Source organism: Eurosta solidaginis, chromosome 5 (assembly GCF_040869045.1).
Source record: "Eurosta solidaginis isolate ZX-2024a chromosome 5, ASM4086904v1, whole genome shotgun sequence".
NCBI lineage: Eukaryota > Metazoa > Arthropoda > Insecta > Diptera > Tephritidae > Eurosta > Eurosta solidaginis.
The window spans coordinates 190,701,895-190,724,685 of NC_090323.1; the positions used below are offsets into that span (position 1 = coordinate 190,701,895).

General features: G+C 40.4%; 1 protein-coding gene across 1 annotated transcript in view; it reads right to left on the bottom strand.

Annotated features, from left to right (window-relative positions):
- LOC137251963 (dnaJ homolog subfamily B member 13) overlaps positions 1 to 22,791 on the bottom strand; it is a 478,991-nt gene that overhangs the window by 130,757 nt on the left and 325,443 nt on the right. The gene's annotated exons all lie outside the window — the stretch shown is intronic.

A 22,791-nucleotide genomic window follows, 5' to 3' on the forward strand; every position in this document is an offset into this window, starting at 1 on the left:
ATTATTAGCAGGATATCCATGCCCTCCGGATTTTATCCGTGTCAACGGATATCCGTATGGATATCCCGATATTCGAATATGAGGATAGTCCCAGCCCTACCTTAAAGAAATCCGTATTTGTCTTCAATTTTTGAATCTTCGGTATGCTCGTACTCCTCAAAGCCTGCGTAGCAAGGCATTCAGCTATTGCCCCTCCATGCCTGTTGACTGTAATGAAGTATATCGAGCCCTTCCCACAATTTAAGTGTAACCAACAAAAATACAAATATTAGTTTTTTGCTGGAAACCGATAGTTTTGCATGATTTGAATCATCTCACAAATTTTTATACTCAGTTGAGCAGAGCTCACAGAGTATATTAACTTTGATTGGATAACGGTTGGTTCTACAGGTATAAAGGAATCGAGATAGATATAGACTTCCATATATCAAAATCATCAGTATCGAAAAAAAAAATCGATTGAGCCATGTCCGTCCGTCCGTCTGTCCGTTAACACGATAACTTGAGTAAATTTTGAGGTATCTTGATGAAATTTGGTATGTAGGTTCCTGGACACTCATCTCAGATCGCTATTTAAAATGAACGATATCGGACAATAACCACGCCCACTTTTTCGATATCGAAAATTTCGAAAAATCCAAAAAGTGCGATAATTCATTACCAAATACGGATTAAGCGATGAAACTTGGTAGGTAAGTTGAACTTATGACGCAGAATAGAAAACTAGTAAAATTTTGGACAATGGGCGTGGCACCGCCCACTTTTAAAAGAAGGTAATTTAGAAGTTTTGCCAGCTGTAATTTGGCAGTCGTTGAAGATATCATGATGAAATTTGGCAGGAACGTTACTCTTATTACTATATGTCTGCTTAATAAAAATTAGCAAAATCGGAGAACGACCACGCCCACTTTTTAAAAAAAAAAAATTTTTTATTCAAATTTTAAAAGAAAAGTTAATATCTTTACAGTATATAAGTAAATTATGTCAACATTCAACTCCAGTAATGATATGCTGCAACAAAATACAAAAATAAAAGAAAATTTCAAAATGGGCGTGGCTCCGCCCTTTTTCATTTAATTTGTCTAGGATACTTTTAATGCCATAAGTCGAACAAAAATTTACCAATCCTTGTGAAATTTTGTAGAGGCTTAGATTCTAGGACGGTAACTGTTTTCTGTGAAAAAGGGCGAAATCGGTTGAAGCCGGGCCCAGTTTTTATACACAGTCGACCGTCTGTCCTTCCGCTCGGCCGTTAACACGATAACTTGAGCAAAAATCGATATATCGTTACTAAACTCAGTTCACGTACTTATCTGAACTAACTTTGTATTGGTGTAAAAAGTGGCCGAAATCCGACTATGACCATGCCCACTTTTTCGATATCGAAAATTACGAAAAACGAAAAAAATGCCATAATTATATACCAAAAAAAGGGATGAAACATGGTAATTGTATTGGTCTATTGACGCAAAATATAACTTTATAAAAAAACTTGGTAGAATGGGTGTGACACCTACCATATTAAGTAGAAGAAAATGAAAAAAGTTTTACAGAGCGAAATCAAAAGCCCTTGGAATCTTGGAAGGAATACTGTTCGTGGTATTACATATATAAATAAATTAGAGGTACCCGACAGATGATGCTCTGGATCACCCTGGCCCACATTTTGGCCGATATCTCGAAAACGCCTTCACATATACAACTAAGGGCCACTCCCTTTTAAAACCCTCATTAATACCTTTAGTTTGATACCCATATCGTACAAACACGTTCTAGAGTCACCCGTGGTCCACGTTTATGGCGATATCTCGAAAAGGCGTCCACATATAGAACTAAGGCCCACTCCTTTTTAAAATACTCATTAACACCTTTCATTTAATACCCATATCGTGTGTAGCGCAATTCAGGTTGCCAGCGCAATATATAGCTTCTCCAAACCCAATTGTCAACCTCACCTATCCGCGGCGAATCCTGTTTCACTAACAGACGAGGCTCTGGCGACCCCAAGCTCCTCAAGGAACTTGGGGGTGGGGAGGGAGGGATGGCCTGAAGGTTTAACGTGGCCATATAAATCGTTCCCAAGATGGTCGGGCTAGCACTTTAATGATGATGTGTTACCGGAGCGTACCGTATCTGTATCCGGCAAAGGACCATCACATCGATAACACTCCCCAAAGCCTTCGGGGAGCAACCTTATCGCTACAACAACAACATTTGATACCCATATCGTACAAACAAATTCTAGAGTCACCCCTGGTCCACCTTTATGGCGATATCCCGAAAAGGCGTCCACCTATAGAACTAAGGCCCACGCCCTTTTAAAATACTCATTAACACCTTTCATTTGATACTCATATCGTACAAACAAATTCTAGAGTCACCCCTGGTCCACCTTTATGGCGATATCCCGAAAAGGCGTCCACCTATAGAACTAAGGCCCACGCCCTTTTAAAATACTCATTAACACCTTTCATTTGATACCCATATCGTACAAACGCATTCTAGAGTCACCCCTGGTTCACCTTTATGGCGATATCTCGAAAAGGCATCCACCTGTAGAACTAAGGCCCACGCCCTTTTAAAATACTCATTAACACCATTAACACCTTTTAAAATACTCATTAACACCTTTCATTTGATACCCATCCCCCCAGCGGGTTAGGGTATACCCGCGGGTCAGAATATACCCGCGGTAGGTATGCCTGTCGTAAGAGGCGACTAAAATACCAGATTCAAGGGGCTGTGTAGCGCAATTCAGGTTGCCAGCGCAATATATAGCTTCTCCAAACCCAATTGTCAACCTCACCTATCAGCGGCGAATCCTGTTTCACTAACAGACGAGGCTCTGGCGACCCCAAGCTCCTCAAGGAACTTGGGGGTGGGGAGGGAGGGATGGCCTGAAGGTTTAACGTGGCCATATAAATCGTTCCCAAGATGGTCGGGCTAGCATTTTAATGATGCCGTGTTACCGGAGCGTACCGGATCTGTATCCGGCAAAGGACCATCACATCGATAACACTCCCCAAAGCCTTCGGGGAGCAACCTTATCGCTACAACAACAACATTTGATACCCATATCGTACAAACAAATTCTAGTCACCCCTGGTCCACCTTTATGGCGATATCCCGAAAAGGCGTCCACCTATAGAACTAAGGCCCACGCCCTTTTAAAATACTCATTAACACCTTTCATTTGATACTCATATCGTACAAAATAAATTCTAGAGTCACCCCTCGTCCACCTTTATGGCGATATCTCGAAAAGGCGTCCACCTATAGAACTTAGGCCCACTCCCTTTTAAAATTATCATTAACACATTTCATTTGATACCCATATCGTACAAACAAATTCTAGAGTCGGGCCTGATCCACCTTTATGGCGATATCCCTAAATGGCGTCCATCTATAGAACTATGGCCCACTTCCTCTTAAAATACTCTTTAATACCTTCCATTTGATACACATGTCATACAAACACATTCCAGGGTTACCCTAGGTTCTTTTACAACATGGTGATTTTCCCTTACTTTGTCTCCACAGTTCTCAACTGAGTATGCAATGTTCGGTTACACCCGAACTTAGCATTCCTTACTTGTTATAATAGAGAATAGTACCGTTATCAAGCTTAATCAAAAAGAAATTTTAGTGTAAGTGAATTTTGAGGTTTGTTTACTTTTTTTGTGACCGCAAATTGCTACTTACCTCAAAAGTGCTTCTCTGTGATATCTTACGAGTAATGTTTATTTTCACTTTTATCGTGTATATTTATATTGTTCGCAAAAGCACTTGTTGCAATTATACTGTATATGCATGATTTAAGCAACCATTTTGCAAAACGAAAAAAATATGGCTGAAAACCAAAATATATATTTTAGTTGGATACAAATCATTTCTGCTTAAGTTCGTGAAATCCAATAAAATTGTTTTATTATTTTAATATGGAGCTTTTACAAAATAAGGTGATTAATTATTTTTTTATATTATCTTTAAAATAAAATAACAAAACTGTGTTTTTATACCAATGAACGATCAAGAATAACTCACTGGTGCCATATAGCGATACTGAGTCTAAAAAAACATATTCTGGGGAATTAGAAAACGAGATATGCGTTGGAACAAAAGGGTACAAGAAGAAACGAAAACATAAAATGCACATACGGGACAGAGATAAATCAAAAGAAATTTTCATAGAGGACCAAAGAAAATGCAAAGAGAATGGGACGTATATCTGCGCCAGCTTCGATCTTCAGAAAGTATTAAATACACCACACGGAAAAAGCGTAAACCTTTTCTATTCAAGAAAATATGCTTTTTATAATGAAAGCGTTTACGAAAACGGCACAAGAAACGGTTATTGCTTTTTATGGGGTGAATCGGATGGAAAACGTGGATGTAACGAAATTTCCAGTGCAATTTTCCAATACTTAAATATCGTGGATGAAAGGGGGACTCATTCTGATATAAGTCTATATTGTGATATTTTTGTTGGGCAGAACAGGATCAGAGCTATGCAAGCAATGGTAATATATATCTTAGAGAAGGCTGCTAACATAAAACACATTAAAGTGTTACAATTATTCGGACGCAAGAACTATCCAGAAAATTATACATGCATTTCAATTCACAATTCGGATTTTTTTTAAATATATATAATAATAACGTAAAAAAGGAAGAAAAATTACAAATTAGTAAAAATCCGAGTCAATACAAAAAAAAGGACGTGTGGCACTCGGGGACTGCCGCGGTAAAGATATTGCATATTATCAACTTATGCAATTATAATATTTATGCAACATTTTGTTTTCTTTGATATTAATTCAAGTTTTGTCTTTAATATTAATTCAAGTTAATCTTTTTAAGCGGGGTGACCGATAAGAACGCAAATTTTTTACTTTTATTGAATAAATGAGAAGTTAATATTTAACTTTCACTTTAACTTTAACTTTATTTTTAAATTTAACTTTAACTTTCACTTTAACTTTAACATTCACATTAACTTTAACTTTAACTTTAACTTTAACTTCAACTTTAACTTTAATTTTAACTTTAACTTTAACTGTAACTTTAACTTTAAATTTATCTTTAACTTTAACTTTAACCTTAACTTTAACTTTAACTTTAATTTTGACTTTGACTTTAACTTTAACTTTCATTTTAACTTTAACTTTATTTTTAACTTTAACTTTCGCTTTAACTTTAACTTTCACTTTAACTTTAACTTTATGATCCGGGGTGGGCGTGAGCTTAGCACCTGCTAACAAGCCAACCTAATATAAACCCACGCAAGTCATTTTCTGCCAAAAATGTCTCATGCACATACAACTTGTATGAGAGCAACTCAAATTGAATTTGCTGCGTGAAAACCTAACTCGATTTCCAATTTTTGTTCTGCGTGACATTTAGATTTGACGTTTGCCCACATGCTTTACATTGTCGCAACGCATGCTTATTTGGGTTAGGGCAAAAAACGCCGGTTGTTTGCGTGCGCTAAAAAAACGTAGTGCGGTTTTATTAGGTTGGCTTGTAAGCGACCATATATGTATACGATAAGCGATAGCACAATGGCAACTTCGTGAAAATCAACGACAGCTCTTTTAGTTTGATTTCGATGATCGTACGGTGAGGAAGTGTCGCACGCGCGCTTAAAACAGAGTACCAAAGAGTGCGTGTGACACGTCTTCACCGTTCAAGCATTGAAATCAAACTAAATAAATAATTGATTTTGCTTTCGTGCTCGCTACGCGTTCGTGTTTACTAACACATTCTCAATTTGGTAACCTGCCCACCGCTGATTATGATAGAGGTGCAATATTATGTATTTGGCCTGTTGCTAACACCGAACCTTTACGAACCTTTTCGAGCCTTTTCGGATCTTTTTTGACAAATATCCGTTACGATTTTTTTTTGATTTAGTCGCCAAGCCCGCGATAAAATCTGTGCAATAGATATGAATGAGTATTGGAAGTCTTGCAACTTCCTCCAGTGAGTCGTGTTTAGATAGAGAGTTCATATTTGCAACGCGTAGCACAAAATCGGCTAGCTAAAGGCTCTATATGTCATCAGCAGTGTGGCCTTTGGTCTTGGTCTTTTCCCCAAATCCTTTCAGAAAGCGACTTGGGATTTACTTCGACCTTGTACTCTGAAGGCAGTTGCGGGTGCATGGCTTAAGGCAAAGACTATGATCGAAAGATTTTTGGTTGTTATTGTTGTTGTAGCGATAAGGACAATCCCCGCAGGCCTTGGGGAGTATTATCGATGTTAATGGGCCTTTGCCAGAAGCAGATCCGGTAGGTTCCGGTACCAAGTCCGACCATCTCGGAAACGATTTGTTATGCGACCTTCTAGGCCATACCGCCCTCCCACCTCCTAGATCCATAAGGAGATCGAGGTCGCCAGAGCCTCGGCTGACAATTGGGTTTGGAGAAGCTATATATTGGGCTGGAAACCTGAAAGGCTTGCGCTATAAAACCCCTTGAATCAACTTGGTATTTTAGTCGCCTCTTACGACAGGCATACCTACCGCGGGTATATTCTAACCCCCTAACCCACTGGGGGAAAGATTTTTGGTTCTGTACATCTGATAGCGGTCCCAGCACATGATTTGACAGTGTCGTTTTGACAGTGTCGTTTTTACAGTGTCAAATCACGTGCGGGGAAATCCCTAGAGAGACATTAGAGCACAGCTCATCATCGGAAAGCCCATGTCCATTGCCATTTTAGCACAGTCGTCTGCATAAAAAAACTTTAGTGACTCCTTCTGGTGAAGTAAGAAGTTGTTGTTGTTGTTGTAAGAAGTCTGGATATATAGTGATAAAACAGAAGTGGAAATAGGACACAATACCCGAAGGCAACCCCTGTTAAGTTCGATCTGTTTTACAACGTTTGATTCAAAATCATGTAGCCGTCTTCCTGGCTTTCAGATAATTGTCGGACCACCAGGGGAGAGAAATTATTTCTCAATGGCTTGGATTAGAGTGCAACTGTTCACAGATCGAGTGCCATTAACACTGTCAGGTAGTTTGATTTTTTTATGTGGTATGTTTCGGTACATCCAGTGAGAAGAATTTCCTCAAGTCTCTGTACTCTTTCTCGTTTTGGAAGGCTTCATGAACCTACGAGGTCGTGGTGGTTATGGCATCGTTTTTGCGTTTGTGCTCCTTTTCCGCATCCCGCAGGAAATGGCGAGTATTACCAATAACGAAGGTCCTTTGCCGGATATTGATTCGGTATGTTCCAGGTATCAGCACCCGACCACCTCGAGAACGATTTTATAAGATCGAGCCGACCTTCAAAGAATATTCTCAGCCCCTTAACCCACTGTGCACTAGTTTTATGGATTACCGCCTGACTTTGTCAACAAAAAGATATAAGTTGTTGCCAAAAAACGCTCAGACATTTTACAGGGTCCGACAAAACTTTGTCGATAAAGACGATTGATATTTTGTTAATCAGATCTATGAATTTATCTTCCTTATTTGGGTTCTGTCAGTTCGGCCGTCGCATAGCGGGTTCTCCAGTACTAATTGCCGCTTGAACTGGAAAGGCAGTGCGTATGAAGCGAGTTGAGACGGAATCGATAATCTGACGGAAGTTTGTTTTAGTTGGTATGGTTGTTGTTGTAGCGATAAGGTTTCTCTCCGAAGACTTTGGGAGTGTTATCGATGTGATGGTCCTTTGCCGGATACAGATCCGGCAAGTTCCAGTAACACAGCTCTATTAAGGTGTTAGGCCGACCATCTCGGGAACGATTTATATGGCTTCAGGGACGCATTAAGCAAACAGGCTAGAGGTCGATATAAGTATCAAGCACAAGATTTCAGCACTACCGACGGAATTTGATCCGGACCACTAGAGTAAGAAATTTTTAGATTTTCCAGATGAGTTAAAACATCATCAGTACATATATATGGGACTGCCTGGGAATCCACAGGAGACAATCTGAAAGGATAATTCGATGACGGGTAATCGTAGGTGTTTGAATAACTAGATTCGAAGCATGTTAGCAATTTCGAAGCTATCGTTGGAAATCTGATCATTTAGCTTCATTGTAGAAGGAAACCCTTTTATCTTCCTTTTTGAATTAACAAAGCTGTAAAACGACTTAGGATTGACAAAAATTTGGCTTTTAATCCTACTGATATTCAAATTCTGTTCAATGTGTTATATTTGTGAGGTAAAATTGAGTAGGCGGCATAGTCAGTCATTGATCCAGAAAGTTTGTAACGTTTGAATGAACGCGTCTTCTGATTTTTCAGGCGTTTCAATTCTTTAGTGCTCCAAGCCGATGATGATATAGCAGTGGTTTCGGACGTAGGTATGCATTTTTTAAATATTCCGTATAATACATTATTAAAATGGGATATACTCTCATCAATATCCCCATCGTACTCAAGCCAATTTATTCTCGATACTTCGAATATTACTTTAGACCAATTGGCTTTTCTAAACAGAAATCGTTGAGGGGTCTTTCGCTCTACGTTGGGGGAACGTTCAGATAAATTATGAGATTCCATAAACATCTCGAGAGCAGCATGATACACATCTTCAGGCAGGGCAAGGGGATCGCATCGATTTACAAAACAATTTGAATCGTCTGAGAGGATTAAATCCAAGAATTTACCGAATTTATTCTGAATGTTGTTAACTTGAAAAAGTCCAACATCTGCAAACTCGTTTAGGAAATCTTAGTGGATAGCGTGAAAAGAAGTAGGGACTAGCTTCCCGTCGATAAGACTCCATGACACACATGGCAGATTAAAATCGCCAAGTACAGTGACAGAATCACAGGCCCTGGCAGTACTGCACACAGATTTCACCATTGAGGAATGATTCAAATATAAGGAAATGCCAGATTGTGGGGGAATGTAGTTGGCTATAAAATATTTGTAGGTTGAGGAAAGTTTTACTCTCACACAAAGAAGCTCAGCATCCTCAAAGTCAGGAAAATGTAGTTCCTCCGCGGAAAACCTAGTGTGAACGGCAATTAATACACCTCCACCAGCTCTGGCCAGTCAGTCATTTCTAAACACTTGAAACGAACTCGATAAAACTTCAATATTAAAAACTTTTGGTTTTAGCCAGGTTAGGTTAGGTTAGGTTGAACTGGCCGGTCCATCCTCACATAGACTGATTGAGTCCGTAGTGTTACCAGAAGTTTGTTTTAACGACCAAACTGAAAAACCCTATCAAAAACCAGGACCTATGTTATAAAATAACTCCGTCCTCTTGGCAAATACTAAAAGCTTCCTAGGACTTAAGCCACTTGCTGCTTCTAGATCTGACAGCTGTATTACTCCTAATAGCTGGAGTATTAGCCTGGCAAGTGCAGGGCACGAGCACAGAACGTGCTCGATTGTTTCCTCCTCCAACCCCCACTTGCTACATCTGCTATCACTGACCAAGCCTAATTTAAAGGCATGTGACGCCAGAAGGCAGTGTCCAGTCAGAATACCCGTCATGAGTCTACAGTCCTCTCTTTTTAATGATAGAAGCAACTGTGTTAGTCTAAGGTTGTAAGACCTACACATAATCTTCGACACTTTACAGCCCCGCGCTTGAACCCACGCCTTTCCCGCTTGGTCGATCATGTGCACCTCTCGCCTTCGCTTAATCTCGTCCAATCTAATTGGGACGTCTACGGATCAAGCTTCAAGGGATGCGCCCTTTTAGCTAGTTCGTCCGCTTTTTCATTCCCATCTATTTCCATATGCCCTGGGACCCAATATAGATGTATGCTTCTCCCTGTCCCGATTCTCTCCAGAGACTGCTTACACTCTAACACGCATATAGATGCTGTGATATGCGAGATTATTGCCTTAATTGCTGCTTCACTTTCAATATAAAAGTTAACACGGTTGCAGCTTAAGCTATTCTCTTCCAGGGTTTCTACTGCTTTGGTTACGGCTAATATTTCCGCTTGGAAAACGCTACAGTAATCCGGCAGCCTGTAGGATCTGCTTATTTCCGGATCAGCGCAGTATACCGCAGAACCTACTCCTTCCACTACTTTGGAACCATCTGTGTACACATGTGTCGCCTCGTCCGCCATTTGCGCACCCTTGCGCCAACCGTCCACCTCTATTGTGGCCTTATGAACTCCCTCGAAGCGCAGATAGAGAATCAGGTAGTATGTTCGTCTTGTGGTTGATGACGCTATACTACTATAGCCATATGGTCGGCGCTCAAGCTGCCCCGAAGCACCGAGGCTGGTTGCGGTCGTTAATACTTTGTTCTTTGATACCAGGTCTACAGGTGGAATGTGCAGAATGGCATACAGTGCAGCCGTCGGGGTTGTTGTCAGGGCTCCCGTAATGCTAAGCATCGATAGTCTGCATACCCCCTCTAATTTTTTGAGGTATGTTGTTTTTTGTGTAGCTTTCCACCAAACAAGAACTCCATAGTATAGAATAGGGCTTACAATCGCTGTAAAAACCCAATGAGAAAGAGAGGGCGATAGGCCCCACGTACACCCCAGCATTCTTTTACATGCATAGAGTGCCGTTGAGGCCTTCTTGAACCTCTCCTCCACGTTGAGCTTCCATGACAGCTTACTGTCTAGGATGATTCCTAGATATTTTGTGCAAGGTTTATCCTGTAAAGTCACCCCTCCTAACTTAGGCCTGGTCTAATTTGGGACCTTGTACCTCTTTGTAAACAAGACAATATCCGTCTTCTGCGCATTGACTTTCAACCCGACATTAGATGCCCAGGTATGAATATCCCGAAGCGCCCGATCCATCAAAGAACTAATCCTTGGAAGGCACGTTCCACTTATTACAATTGCAACGTCATCTGCCTAAGCCGTAAGTTTTACGGGTCCCTCATCGAATTGCCTGAGCAGTTGGTCCTGGACAATCATTTTCCCGATGTCCCAGTTGCGCAGGGATCTTCGCCTGCATGGTCGGCGGTCGTTGGCCATGCAGAAGTGCCTGCCATTCCAATACGGGAAAGTCAGATAACCTGGGCTATAGGGTCGTTCAAGCCCTATAAGTCTCCGGGCCCGGATGGAATCATTCCTGCGCAGCTTCAAAGGTCTTTGGGGATTTCCTGCCGCTGGTTGGCCATCATATATACTAACTGCCTCAGGCTTAACTATATCCCGAAGTCTTGGCACACGGTTAGGGTTATTTTCATTCCGAAGGCCGGCAGAAGCTCTCATGTATCACCTAAGGATTTCAGGCCAATCAGTCTCTCGTCGTTTCTTCTTAAGACGTTTGAGCGGTTGATTGACCTGTACCTACGGGAAAGGATACCTCGGGGGTTACTGTCGGCTTCACAACATGCGTACTGCAAGGGCAGATCGACGGAAACGGCTCTCCATTCGATTGTAAAGCAAATAGAGGGGTCCCTAGAACACAAAGAGTATGCTCTGGGTGCCTTTCTAGACATCGAGGGAGCTTTTAACAATGTCTTACCGGGGTCAATCGAAAGAGCTCTGGTAGGTTTAGGAGTCGAGGCGGCTCTGGTTGAATTTATTAGCAAACTTCTATGCGGCAGAATTGTCGCAGCGGAGTGGGGAGGGGCCATAATTAAGAGGAAGGTGTGCAGGGGCACGCCACAGGGGGGTGTCCTATCTCCTCTCCTCTGGGTTGTGGTAGTCAACGAGCTTCTTGTGGAGCTGGAAGCCAATGGTTGTCGGGTGGTTGCCTATGCAGATGACCTCGCTATCCTAGTCAGAGGCAAATTTCTGGGCGCCCTGCACGATGTTCTTCAGGGCTACCTGGATACTGTGGCTAGGTGGGCTGAATCATGTGGATTGGCGGTCAACCCGGGAAAAACGGAATTGGTCCTTTTCACAAGAAGATATAAGGTGCCCGATTTCAGAACTCCCTCGATTGGAGGGGTACCGTTGGTACTTTCTGATAGGGTTAAATATTTGGGGATTGTTTTGGACAAGAAACTGTCCTGGAGACCCAATGTGGAAGATCGGGCCAGGAAGGCCGCCATTGCCTTGTACTGCTGCAGAGGAGCTATCGGAAAGAGATGGGGACTCTCGCCAAGAATAGTACACTGGCTTTATGAGATGGTGGTCAAACCGATTCTGCTATATGGGGTGCTGGTCTGGTGGAAAGCACTGGACACGGCGAGCACCTCCAAAATGTTAGTGTCAGTGCAACGGACGGCGCTGATCGGTATCAGTGGCGCTCTCAGAACAACGCCTACCTTGGCACTGAACGTCATGCTGAACATATACCCAGTAGATATTGCGGGAAAGGCGGCCGCGGCAAGGTCGTTGGTCAGGCTTCGTGATATGGGATATAGACTTTCTGACCGCGGACACTCTAGCCTTCTTACCAGTTTCGACTTCATCCCGGACAGAACGGACTACTGTATGCCGATAACAGCTCCCTATACAACCTTCACCCCAGTTATTCCAGAGAGAGAGGATTGGGGAAGAGGAATTATCTGGGGCATGGGACCGGTTAACTTGTTCACGGATGGGTCAAAGCTGGATGGAAAGGTTGGGGGGGGGGGGGGGGGGGGGGGTCTTTTGTCAAGAGCTAAATTTAAGCCGCAAGTTTAAGTTGGCTGATCACTGCAGTGAATTCCAAGCGGAAATTGCTGCGATTAAGGATGCGGTGGATGGAATGCTATCCAGTGCTACCACGGTTAGGGAATTTAACATCTACTCTGATAGCCAATCGGCTATCAAGGCCTTGAGCTCAACTACAGTGCGATCGAGGGTGGTCTGGGAGTGCCTGACCTCGCTTGCGATTGCATCGAATTATTTTACAATTAAGATTATCTGGGTCCCGGGCCATAGTGATATCCCGGGTAACTGTCAAGCGGATCTCTTAGCCCGCATCGGTACAACTGAACCGGATGAAGATGGCTGTAGGGACTTCGGGATCCCGCTGGCCACCTGTGGATTGCTCCTCCATAGCTGGGCCTCGAATCAGCTCAGCAAACGTTGGGCGGATACCACGTCTTGCAGGGTAGCAAGATCTTTCTGGCCGAAAGTGGATGGCAGGAGGTCTGCTGAAATAATTGGGTTCACTAAGGCTCACCTATCAATGGTCATTGGGGTTTTGACAGGGCACTGTCCCATGGGTATCCATGCGGTACGTCTCAATATACTGGAAACTCCATCCTGCTGCAGCTGTATGGAGGATGATGAGGTGGAATCACCAAATCACTTTATGCTTGATTGTCCAGCTTTTGCCAGAATTAGGCGAAAGTACTTCGGTCGCGACTCACTTGGATCTCCCGAGGATATATCCAAAGTTGAGATCGGTATCATTCGGAGCTTTATCGTTGCTACCCAACGATTCTCTAAGTAGCTGGATCTAGGTCACCGTTATTTTTGGTGTATGTGGTATCACAACGGACCTTCGTGTTGTCCAAGTGAGCTATCCTTATCAGGGCAGCTACCACCTAACCTATCCTATCCTATCCTGGTTGATGACCAGCGTCCACAGTAGAGGTGATATCACCCCTCCCTGCGGCGTGTCCACTGATTTCGTGGCCTCGTACAATCCCCATTGTGATGTAATCTTTCTGCAATTTAACATGCAGCCGATCCATCTGATTAAGGCAGGATGAACTTTCACGTAATTAAGACCTTCCATTATCGCCCATTTAGCAACATTATTGAAAGCCCCGGCAATGTCCAAGAAGACTCCTAGAGCATACTGCTTATATTCCAGGGATTTCTCTATGCTTATTACCACCCTATGCAATGCGGTGTGTACCGACTTGCCTTTGGTGTACGCATGCTGTGTTGTGTAGAGCAGCTTTTCATCCACGTTGGACTTTATGTACACATCTATCAGTCTCTCAAAGGTTTTGAGCAGAAATGATGTTAAGCTAATGGGTCTATAGTCTTTGGGATACACGTGACCAATCTTCCCCGCCTTTGGTAGAAAAGCTACACGAGCAGTTCTCCAAGAGTGCGGTACATGATTCAGTCTTATGCACCCATCGAATATTATTTTAAGCCATTCCACGACCGCCCTACTTGAGATTTGTAGCATGGCCGGGAATATCCAATCTGGGCCCGGCGATTTAAACTTAGAAAACGTCTTCATTGCCCACTAGATCTTGGTATCGGTCACCAAGCCCGGCACTACTATCTCCGTGATCGAAGTGTGAGTGATGTCTGCTGGCTCCTCTAAACCGTCTCCCGATGGGAAATGGGTATCGAGAAGCACCTCAAGGGATTACTCACTATTACGTGACCATTCCCCGTTCTCTTTCTTTATTAGTCCCTGGACTATGTTTCCCTTTGCTAGGACTTTTTTCAACCGTGCTGTTTCACTGGAGCACTCTATGTCCGTACAGAAACTTTTCCATGAGTTTCTCTTCGCCCTGGTAATTTTACGCTTGTAGATCCTCAGTACATCCCTGTACATCCCGTCCCGACACGCTTCGCTTTCCGCGGTCTTTGCGAGCTTATACATTTCTTTTACTTGTCTTCTTAGAAGACTCAGCTCATTGCTCTATTATGGCGGCTTTGCTTTTCCTCTGAATCTTCTTAGAGGGCAAGCTTTGTTATACGCAGTCATAAGCGTCCGTGTTAGGAATTCATTCGACTCCTCCAGTTCCTCTACATTAGCAACCTCTTTGGGTTGTCCCAGTTTTGTTTCTACATGTTTCTGGAATTTAGTCCAGTTCGTTGACCTAGGGTTTCTAAAATTCCTCCCTTCTCTACCCTCTTTAGGGGGATGCTGAAGCTGATATACGCATGGTCGGAGAAGGATGGTCTATCAAGAACCATCCAATCATACCTTGATATATCACGCTCGGAGTTCAATGTAATATCCAGAACATTGCTGGACGTTGGACCAATGTATATAGGGACATTTCCCCTGTTGTCTATCTGCAAATTGGTTTGCAGGATGTAACAAAACAGAGATTCGCCTCTCTCGTTCGTATCTGCTATTCCCCACGCATTGTGGTGCGCATTTGCATCTGCGCCTATGACCAACCGCCCTTTGCGCTCTTCCTCCTGTACTAGCTTTTTGCACTCCATCGGTGGAACCTCCGCAGCATGGGCCATGTAGCAGGACGCCAGGAAAAATGCCTGCTTATTCTTTTGCTCGACGGCCACCGCTACGAGATCCTCAGTGGTGTAATTAGGCAGCATATATGAATGCAGCTGTTTCCTTACCATTACTACAGCTCGCACCCGTCCTTCCGTTTGCGCGTAGTAAACGCCAAACCTGCGCGCGCTAAGTCCAGAAACCTTTCCTCCCGATGAGAGCCACGGCTCCTGGATCAGCGCCACGGCTCCTGGATCAGCGCCACGGCTCCTGGATCAGCGCCACGTCAAACGAACCCTCCTCAAGGGTTAGGTGGAGTTCGCTCGACGCCACTTTACTGTGTGGGAGGTTTATCTGTAGGACTAGCAGCACCATTGGGCTGTTTGTCCCCCTCCAGCACCTTCGTCTTGACGTCGTCGTCCTCCCCTTGCCCTTTTGGTTTAGAGTATTCGAGGCCCCCTTCAGCCTCTCGTGACTCTTGTGCCGGGTGTTCCTCTGTGCGACTCACAGCACCATTTAGCGGTTTGTCCTCTTCTAGCACGTTCGTGGTGACGTCGGGGACCTCCACCTGTCTTTTTCAACTTAGGCTTTTGGGGTCCTTTTCGACTTCGCCCACCTCTAGCGTGTTAGGGTTTTTATCCTCGGCACTTCTTTTCCTGAGTCGCATGTAAATTTTGCCAGTTCCAAAAGCATTTTGCCAAGCTGCGTGTACAAAATATCCTCCGCCTGCTTGTTTATTTGGAAGATGTAGAACTGACCACCCTCGGTAGGCCGAGATACAGTAAGTAAGGTGGTTTTAGCCAAGTTTCAGTAAAAACGAGTACATCATAAGAACTCTCAAGACTCAGTAGAAAAATTTCCGTTAGTTTGGTATTCAACCCCCTAACGTTCTGATAAAATACACTAAGTGAGATATTATTTACCTTTGATACGACATAATTTAAGTTTGTACCACTTCTGGAGTGTAGCTCGGTCACGGTTCGACTTTCTAGTAAACAAATGCACCACAGAGTGTTTCGGCCAGAAAGTAGAATCGAGTACCCATCAAAAAATTTTTCAGGCACTAAGATTCTGAAGAAGAGATCTCTCTCCCAGACTTAAAATTAAACTTATAAACATTAATATTGCTGTTAAGTTCAACCAAAGTTCAATTTCTCTGGTTGTATTGAGAATATCATCAGTATTAACAGGTGCTGTCAATCGTTTAGCATAACACATTTGTGTATTGAAATCACGCGAGGGGGTGGCTGAGTGTACACAAAAAGGCTCACTATTGTTATCAGCAGAAATTGAACTTGCATAAACAGGTGATCGGGCGAGCAAATGGCAATGTATACATGGCTGCATTAGTGTAGGTGAAATCGATAGAGTATGAGGTTTGAGCGCGAGTTATGAGTCCGTGTTGAAAGTTGAAATAAAAATATAAGCAGAAGCTTCTTTCAATCTTCGTTTATTTTCAGAACTAACTACATTTTTGTGTTTACTTCTATTTATACTAATTCTAAATATTGTTTGTTTATTGATAAGGTTGTTATTCGAAAGATGTTTACATGTTAAGTATAATGTTATCAAAATGCTTTGTTACTTATGAGACAAACAAGATTATGTTTCTTTGTTTGTTCTTCATTATCTCTTGAAGGGAAAAAGGTTATTGTTATTGCTTACAGATATTTTAATTCGTAAACAATAATTATGTGTGTGTTTGGTATGTATATATGTATATATCTATCTACTTAGGGTCTAAAGGTATTAACTCTCCCCTGTGTTGAAAATGAAATGTCCTCATTTCAACAGCTTAGGTTTTGTATTCGTTGTAATTCGGTTAGATAAGCTAATTCGAAGTTTCTTTGGCGGTTAATATTTAATTGCAATTGCCGATAAGCATAAAATTTTATAATTGAGTACGTAATTAAAATTAATATAAATATTGCTATGGTCATATATAAAGTAAAATTCCAAGGATGTTCCTCAATTGGCATTAATAATTTATATATTTTTTGTATGTTAGTAAACTTATAATGTGTTTCGGAGTTTAGAATTCTTAGTACATTGACCATTTCATTCTGGTGAGCATGTATTGCATTTTTTATTTCTTGTTTGTGGTTAACATAAGTTTTATTATCAATTGTTGTATTAAAATTAAATTGGATTAAATGTGGACCATTTATTTTAAGTCCGTTCCATGTGTGTTCATAGTCGATAATAATGTTACCGTCGTCTATTACTTGTAAGGGAATATTATTTTCTTGAATTATATTACAATGTGCTTTTTGTTTTAATAATAAAGGAATGGTACAATTATCATTTGGTTCTTTTTTACAAATATAAGTCCCTACATAATTTTTACATTTTGATAAGTTGGTGAATTTATTATTACATAAAGCAATTCTATTATAAAGCTGATATTTTCCATATTTAAAGGCTAAAGGAGTAAGATTATACATTTTACATTTTTCGATTATTACAGGATATTTGTAAATTGTAATAATAGCATCATTAAAGGTACATACGTGTATGTCGGAATATTCTAGTACATTTATTATGGGAATATCATATATTTCGTTTTTTATTACTTGCTGTATATCTCTAAAATTAAGTGTACCAGAGAAGAAATTTCCTGTTTTCGCAAAGTTAATGGTATTTGTAATAGTTAATAATTCGTTATATATTTCTGTAAGTACTGACTGATCAAAAATTAATTCTGGATTTAGTGTTGCTAAAATTTTTTCAAACCTGGAATTTATTTTCCTTTGTTGATTATTATTTTCAATAAGCTGGTTAAGTCCTGTTTTAATTTCTACAAGATCATCGTGATCTGGTATTCCTGTTACAAATTTTAATACTGATCCTAAAAGATTTATGATACGTTTGACACGATACTCGGATGGTTTTAACTGTGACTTCAAAGCTTCTATTTTTTCAATTAATATATTTTTTTCTTCGTTTTGAGTAGGGTCATAACTAGTTAGCACAATTTTTTCATACGGTTCCAATATTATAGATAAGTTCGATATATGGTAAAGGTAGGATGAACTCTCGTAGGTATATACACTATCTAACTCTGTAAGAACATATTTCTTACCAGACAAGTCTGTGATCTTATCGCAAAATCCGTAGGTAGCTATTATTAAAATTAGGAAGCCTATTCGTTGCATGGTGTGCTAGTTTTCCTTATACTGTCCTTGTGAATGATTTTTCCCCTCGCTGTTAGGATTGTGTCCCCACGATCTTCTTTTACTTTGTGATTATTGTACTTTGTTGCAAGTTTATTACGCCGATCTCTTCGGCTATAAATTGTATCACCTGGTTTATATATAATTGTTTTCGTTTTTTTATTATGGTGCCTGAGGAGTTTCTCTTGTTTATCCACAAGTATGTCCTTGATATTAGGATATTTGTCTCGGTTGTAAAAAACCTCTTCGGGTTTATATCCTGTTGTGGAGTGTATCGTCCTATTGTATTGGCGAACTGCGTTGAATAATTCGTCACCGAGAGCAGTATTATTTTCTGCAGCTAAACTTTGGCAAAGTTCAATTAGAGTGCTATGTATCCGTTCAACTTGAGCGTTTGATGTTGAATGATGTACAGGCGTAACTGAGTGTGTTATTTGTAGCCGGTTGTACAAGAATTTCGTTATGTTGCTCTTAAATATACTTTCTTTATCAGTCATGAGGTACTTGGCATTTGAGTAGACTTGTGTGAGTACTTCTTCTATGTATTCGTGGCAGTTTGTCCTTGTGTCCAATTTTCGTAAGAAGCAGTATTTGGAATATCTATCTGTAGAACTAAGGTATTGTTTGTTGTTGATATGGAAAATATCCATCTGTATATACTCTCCTACTTGTGTTGGTATTGGACTTTTTCCAATAGGTTGTTTATTTGGCTGTCGTTCGTATTTATGCTGTAGACATATTTCACAGTCTACGGCTAGTTTACGGCACATTTCTTTAATATTGGGCCAGTATTGAGTCAACAATATTTCTTGCGTGTTATTTTTGTAGTTCCTATGCGCACGTTTATGTGTTTTTGTGATGATTTCTCTTTGTTCGTTTGGAGAAGTTACGTCGTTTAACTTCTTTTGGGCTACCACTAGGTTATAATTAGGGAAGGCGGAGACAATTTCTTGTTTTAGGTGAAACAGTATTTCCTCATCTATCTTTATCGCATTAGTAACTTTTGGGTTAAGTACATCTTTAAGTTTAGATAGTAAGTCCGGGGTTTCTCTATAAAATATTGTATGTCTAAACCGACCAGGAAATATTGTTTGACTGAGGACTTCATTCCTTTCATTATCTTGTAACACAATTATTTAATTTCTGAAAGCGTTAAGTGGTTGTTTAACTTTCTTCATAATTTCTACAGGAGAACTTTGTTGCGAATGGCCGGAACAATTCGTTGAAGTATTTATTTGTTGTCGCGAAAGCGCATCTGCAACGACATTCTGGTGTCCAGGTTTATATACAAGTTTGGCACCGTATTCTTCTATTCGGTTTTTCCAACGCTTTAATTTAGCATTCGGATTTTTTTCGGAAATTGAAAATATTAGCGATTGGTGGTCCGTGTAAATTGTCAAGTTTGCCACACCATACAAATAATTTCTAAGTTTTTGCAAGGACCAAACGATTGCTAGTAGTTCTTTTTCATTGGTACTATAGTTTTGTTCTGTTTCACTTAGAGTGCGTGAAATGAATGCGATCGGGTGACGATTTTGTGACAGAACTGCCCCTATAGCGAAATTACTAGCATCGGTTGTTAGACTAAATGGTTTAGAGAAATCAGGCTGGAACAGTTCAACTTGCTCTTGTAGAGCGTTTTTTATTTTTTCCAAGGCTTCTTCGGCTGCTGTATCTAATTGTATTGGTATTTTAGCACTTTGATTTTTTGATACCATTCCTAATTCTCCTCTCAAATTAATCGTTAAAGGTTTCGTGATTTTAGCAAAATCCTTTATAAACTTCCTGTAGTAACTAGCAATTCCTAGGAAAGATCTCAATTCTTTCAAATTTTTTGGTTTTGGGTATTTCTTTATAGTTTCGATTTTTTTTTTGGGTCTACCGTTATTCTATTATGTTTTATAATGTGTCCAAGGTATTCAACTGAATCCTGGAAAAAATTTGACTTTTCGTCAGAAATTTTCATGTTAGCATTATGAAGTGCGTTAATTATAATCCGGATGTGTTCCATATGTTCTTCTGGTGTAGATGAATAAATTAGTACGTCATCAATATAAACATACGCGAACTTTCCGATATACTCTCTAAGGATGTCGTCAACGCATCGTTGAAATATGGAGGGAGCATTCCTTAACCCGAATGGCATTCTGATAAATTCATACTTTGCGCCGTTGACAGAGAATGCTGTCTTTTCTCGATCAGGTTCTTTAATTAAAATCTGGTGAAACCCTGATTCTAAATCTATTGTGGAAAAAATCTTGGCTTTTCCGAGGTTTTGTATTGTCATATTAATATCTGGAATTGGATATCTGTCAGTGATCGTATGAGAATTTATCTTTTGGAAGTCAACAACCATTCTCCGTTTGGACTTGCCTTGGTCATCGGTGCCCTTTTTTGGTACAGTCCATATAGGTGAATTATATGGGCTTTTGCTTGGTTGTATTATACCGTCGTTTAAGAGTTTCTCAATTTCTTTCTTGACAAAGTCGTGATCGGACATGGGATACGGGTATTGTTTTGTCCATATAGGGTCTTCCGATTCGGTCTTGATAGCTGCTTGTATTGTGGTTGTAAAATGCAATTTACCATTTGTATTATTATTTCTATTCATAAGCTCTTCCACCTGATCTTTAAATTTTTGTTATTTATTGTATAATTAATCCTTGGTTCTGCTGCCAGGATCTTCTTCTTCTGATACTTCAAGCTATAGTCAAATAACCTAACTTCTGCCTTCATTTGGCGTAATCCCTGTTCTCCGAGTATCATGTCAAAGTCGTTTAGTTCCCTTATTTCATAGAACGTTAAATGATGCCCGTACATCGTTATAACTTTTTTAGAATTTACAATTGAGTAACCATGTAAGGTTTTGGTTTTAAATGGTTTTAATTTAATAGATTTTCCTATATTACAATTTATATTAAAGTAATTGTTAGTGGAGCCTGTGTCAATTAATAAGGTCAATTAATAAGGTAACGGGTGTGCCGGTTAGGCCGCATTTTGTTTGTAAGCAAGGCAACCCGTTTATTCGCCTAAAAAAGTACTGCCTGTTTCAAATTGTTCTTCATAATTAGGTACATCCACTGACTCTAGATCTTCTCTATTTAATTGGTTAATTCTTTGGAACATCCTATCTGGCGGAGAAGTGGCGTTATTGTAGCTAGATGCCCTATCTCTTTTATATACATGGTTTGATTTAAAAGTATTTTGACTTACGGCATTATTGTACTTGGTTGTCTGCATGAATTGTCTGGATTGGTCTATGTCCATTGGAGTAGGTGTGGGTTGTTGTTGTCGCTGTGGTGGTTGTTGTTGGTGTTGTTGATTAAAACTACTTGCCTGGTAGTTGTGATTCTGCATCCTTACGTTTGGCTTGTAATATCTTTCCTCTTTATGTTGTGAGTAGGTGTTTCGGTTTGTGCTGTGTTGATGCCGTCTGCTGTTACTTTCTAGTCTGGGCCGTGTCTCGAATTCCGCATTCTCATTGTCGTGAAAAATGGTAGAAGCTATCGCATATGCCGATTCCAAATTTTCTGGGTTATGGCTGTACAATGTACCGCTTGTATATTTGCAGTTTAACCCAAGAATAAACGTCCTTATTGCCTCCTGATTAGCGTATGCTATCATTCCCTTGCGATCATTGGACATCTCAATTTTTGATAGGGCTAAATTAAGTGCCTTACAAACATCGCTGTGGAATTCTGCAAGAGTTTTTCTACCCTGTATGATTCGCTTCATTTCATCCAGAAGCACATATAGTGGGCGTTGGTCTGCATATGTATAATCCAATCTATTAATGATTGAATAAAAATTCAATTGGGTGTTGTGGTTCGTCAGAACGTTAGTCCAGTAATTTTTGTGCGCATTATTCCCAGAGCACTGTAATATTTGGGGTGGTCTTGGAAGGTCTTTATAGCTTCCATGAATGTCCACACTTGCGATCTCCATGATCGGTATTGCTCCGTAGCCCCGTCAAATTTTGGTAGGAATTTGAAAAGCTCAAGGTCGATATCCTTGGCGTCAGTAATATTTAGTTTTACCTCTTCGTACAAAACTAATGCTTCCGGAGCGTTTCGTTGTTCTAGTGAGGCAATTTTCTCCATGAATTCCGTTTTTTGTTGCTGCATCTGGTTCGTCAGTACGGTGAACTGGGCATTTAGTTGGGCCAGTTGTTGTTCCATTGTACACTTATTTATGTTTCTGTGTTCGTCGTAGGATTTTTGCTTTTTTCCGCTCCGAAATCTCCGTAAAGTATCCAGATTTTCACTTCACTTTTTTGTCTCAATTTTTCAGAGATTTATTTTTTTTTTATTATTATTTATCCACTTTTTTCAATAAACGAGTGTTGGAAGTCTTTCTTCCCGTGGATTGATTTTTTCAATAGAAAAAAGGCTTAAGGTTCGGTTGAGCCCCCAGTTATGAGTCCGTGTTGGAAGTTGAAATAAAAATATAAGCAGAAGCTTTTTTCAATCTTCGTTTATTTTCAGAACTAACTACATTTTTGTGTTTACTTCTATTTATACTAATTCCAAATATTGTTTGTTTATTGACAAGGTTGTTATTCGAAAGATGTTTACATGTTAAGTATAATGTTATCAAAATGCTTTGTTACTTATGAGACAAACAAGATTACGTTTCTT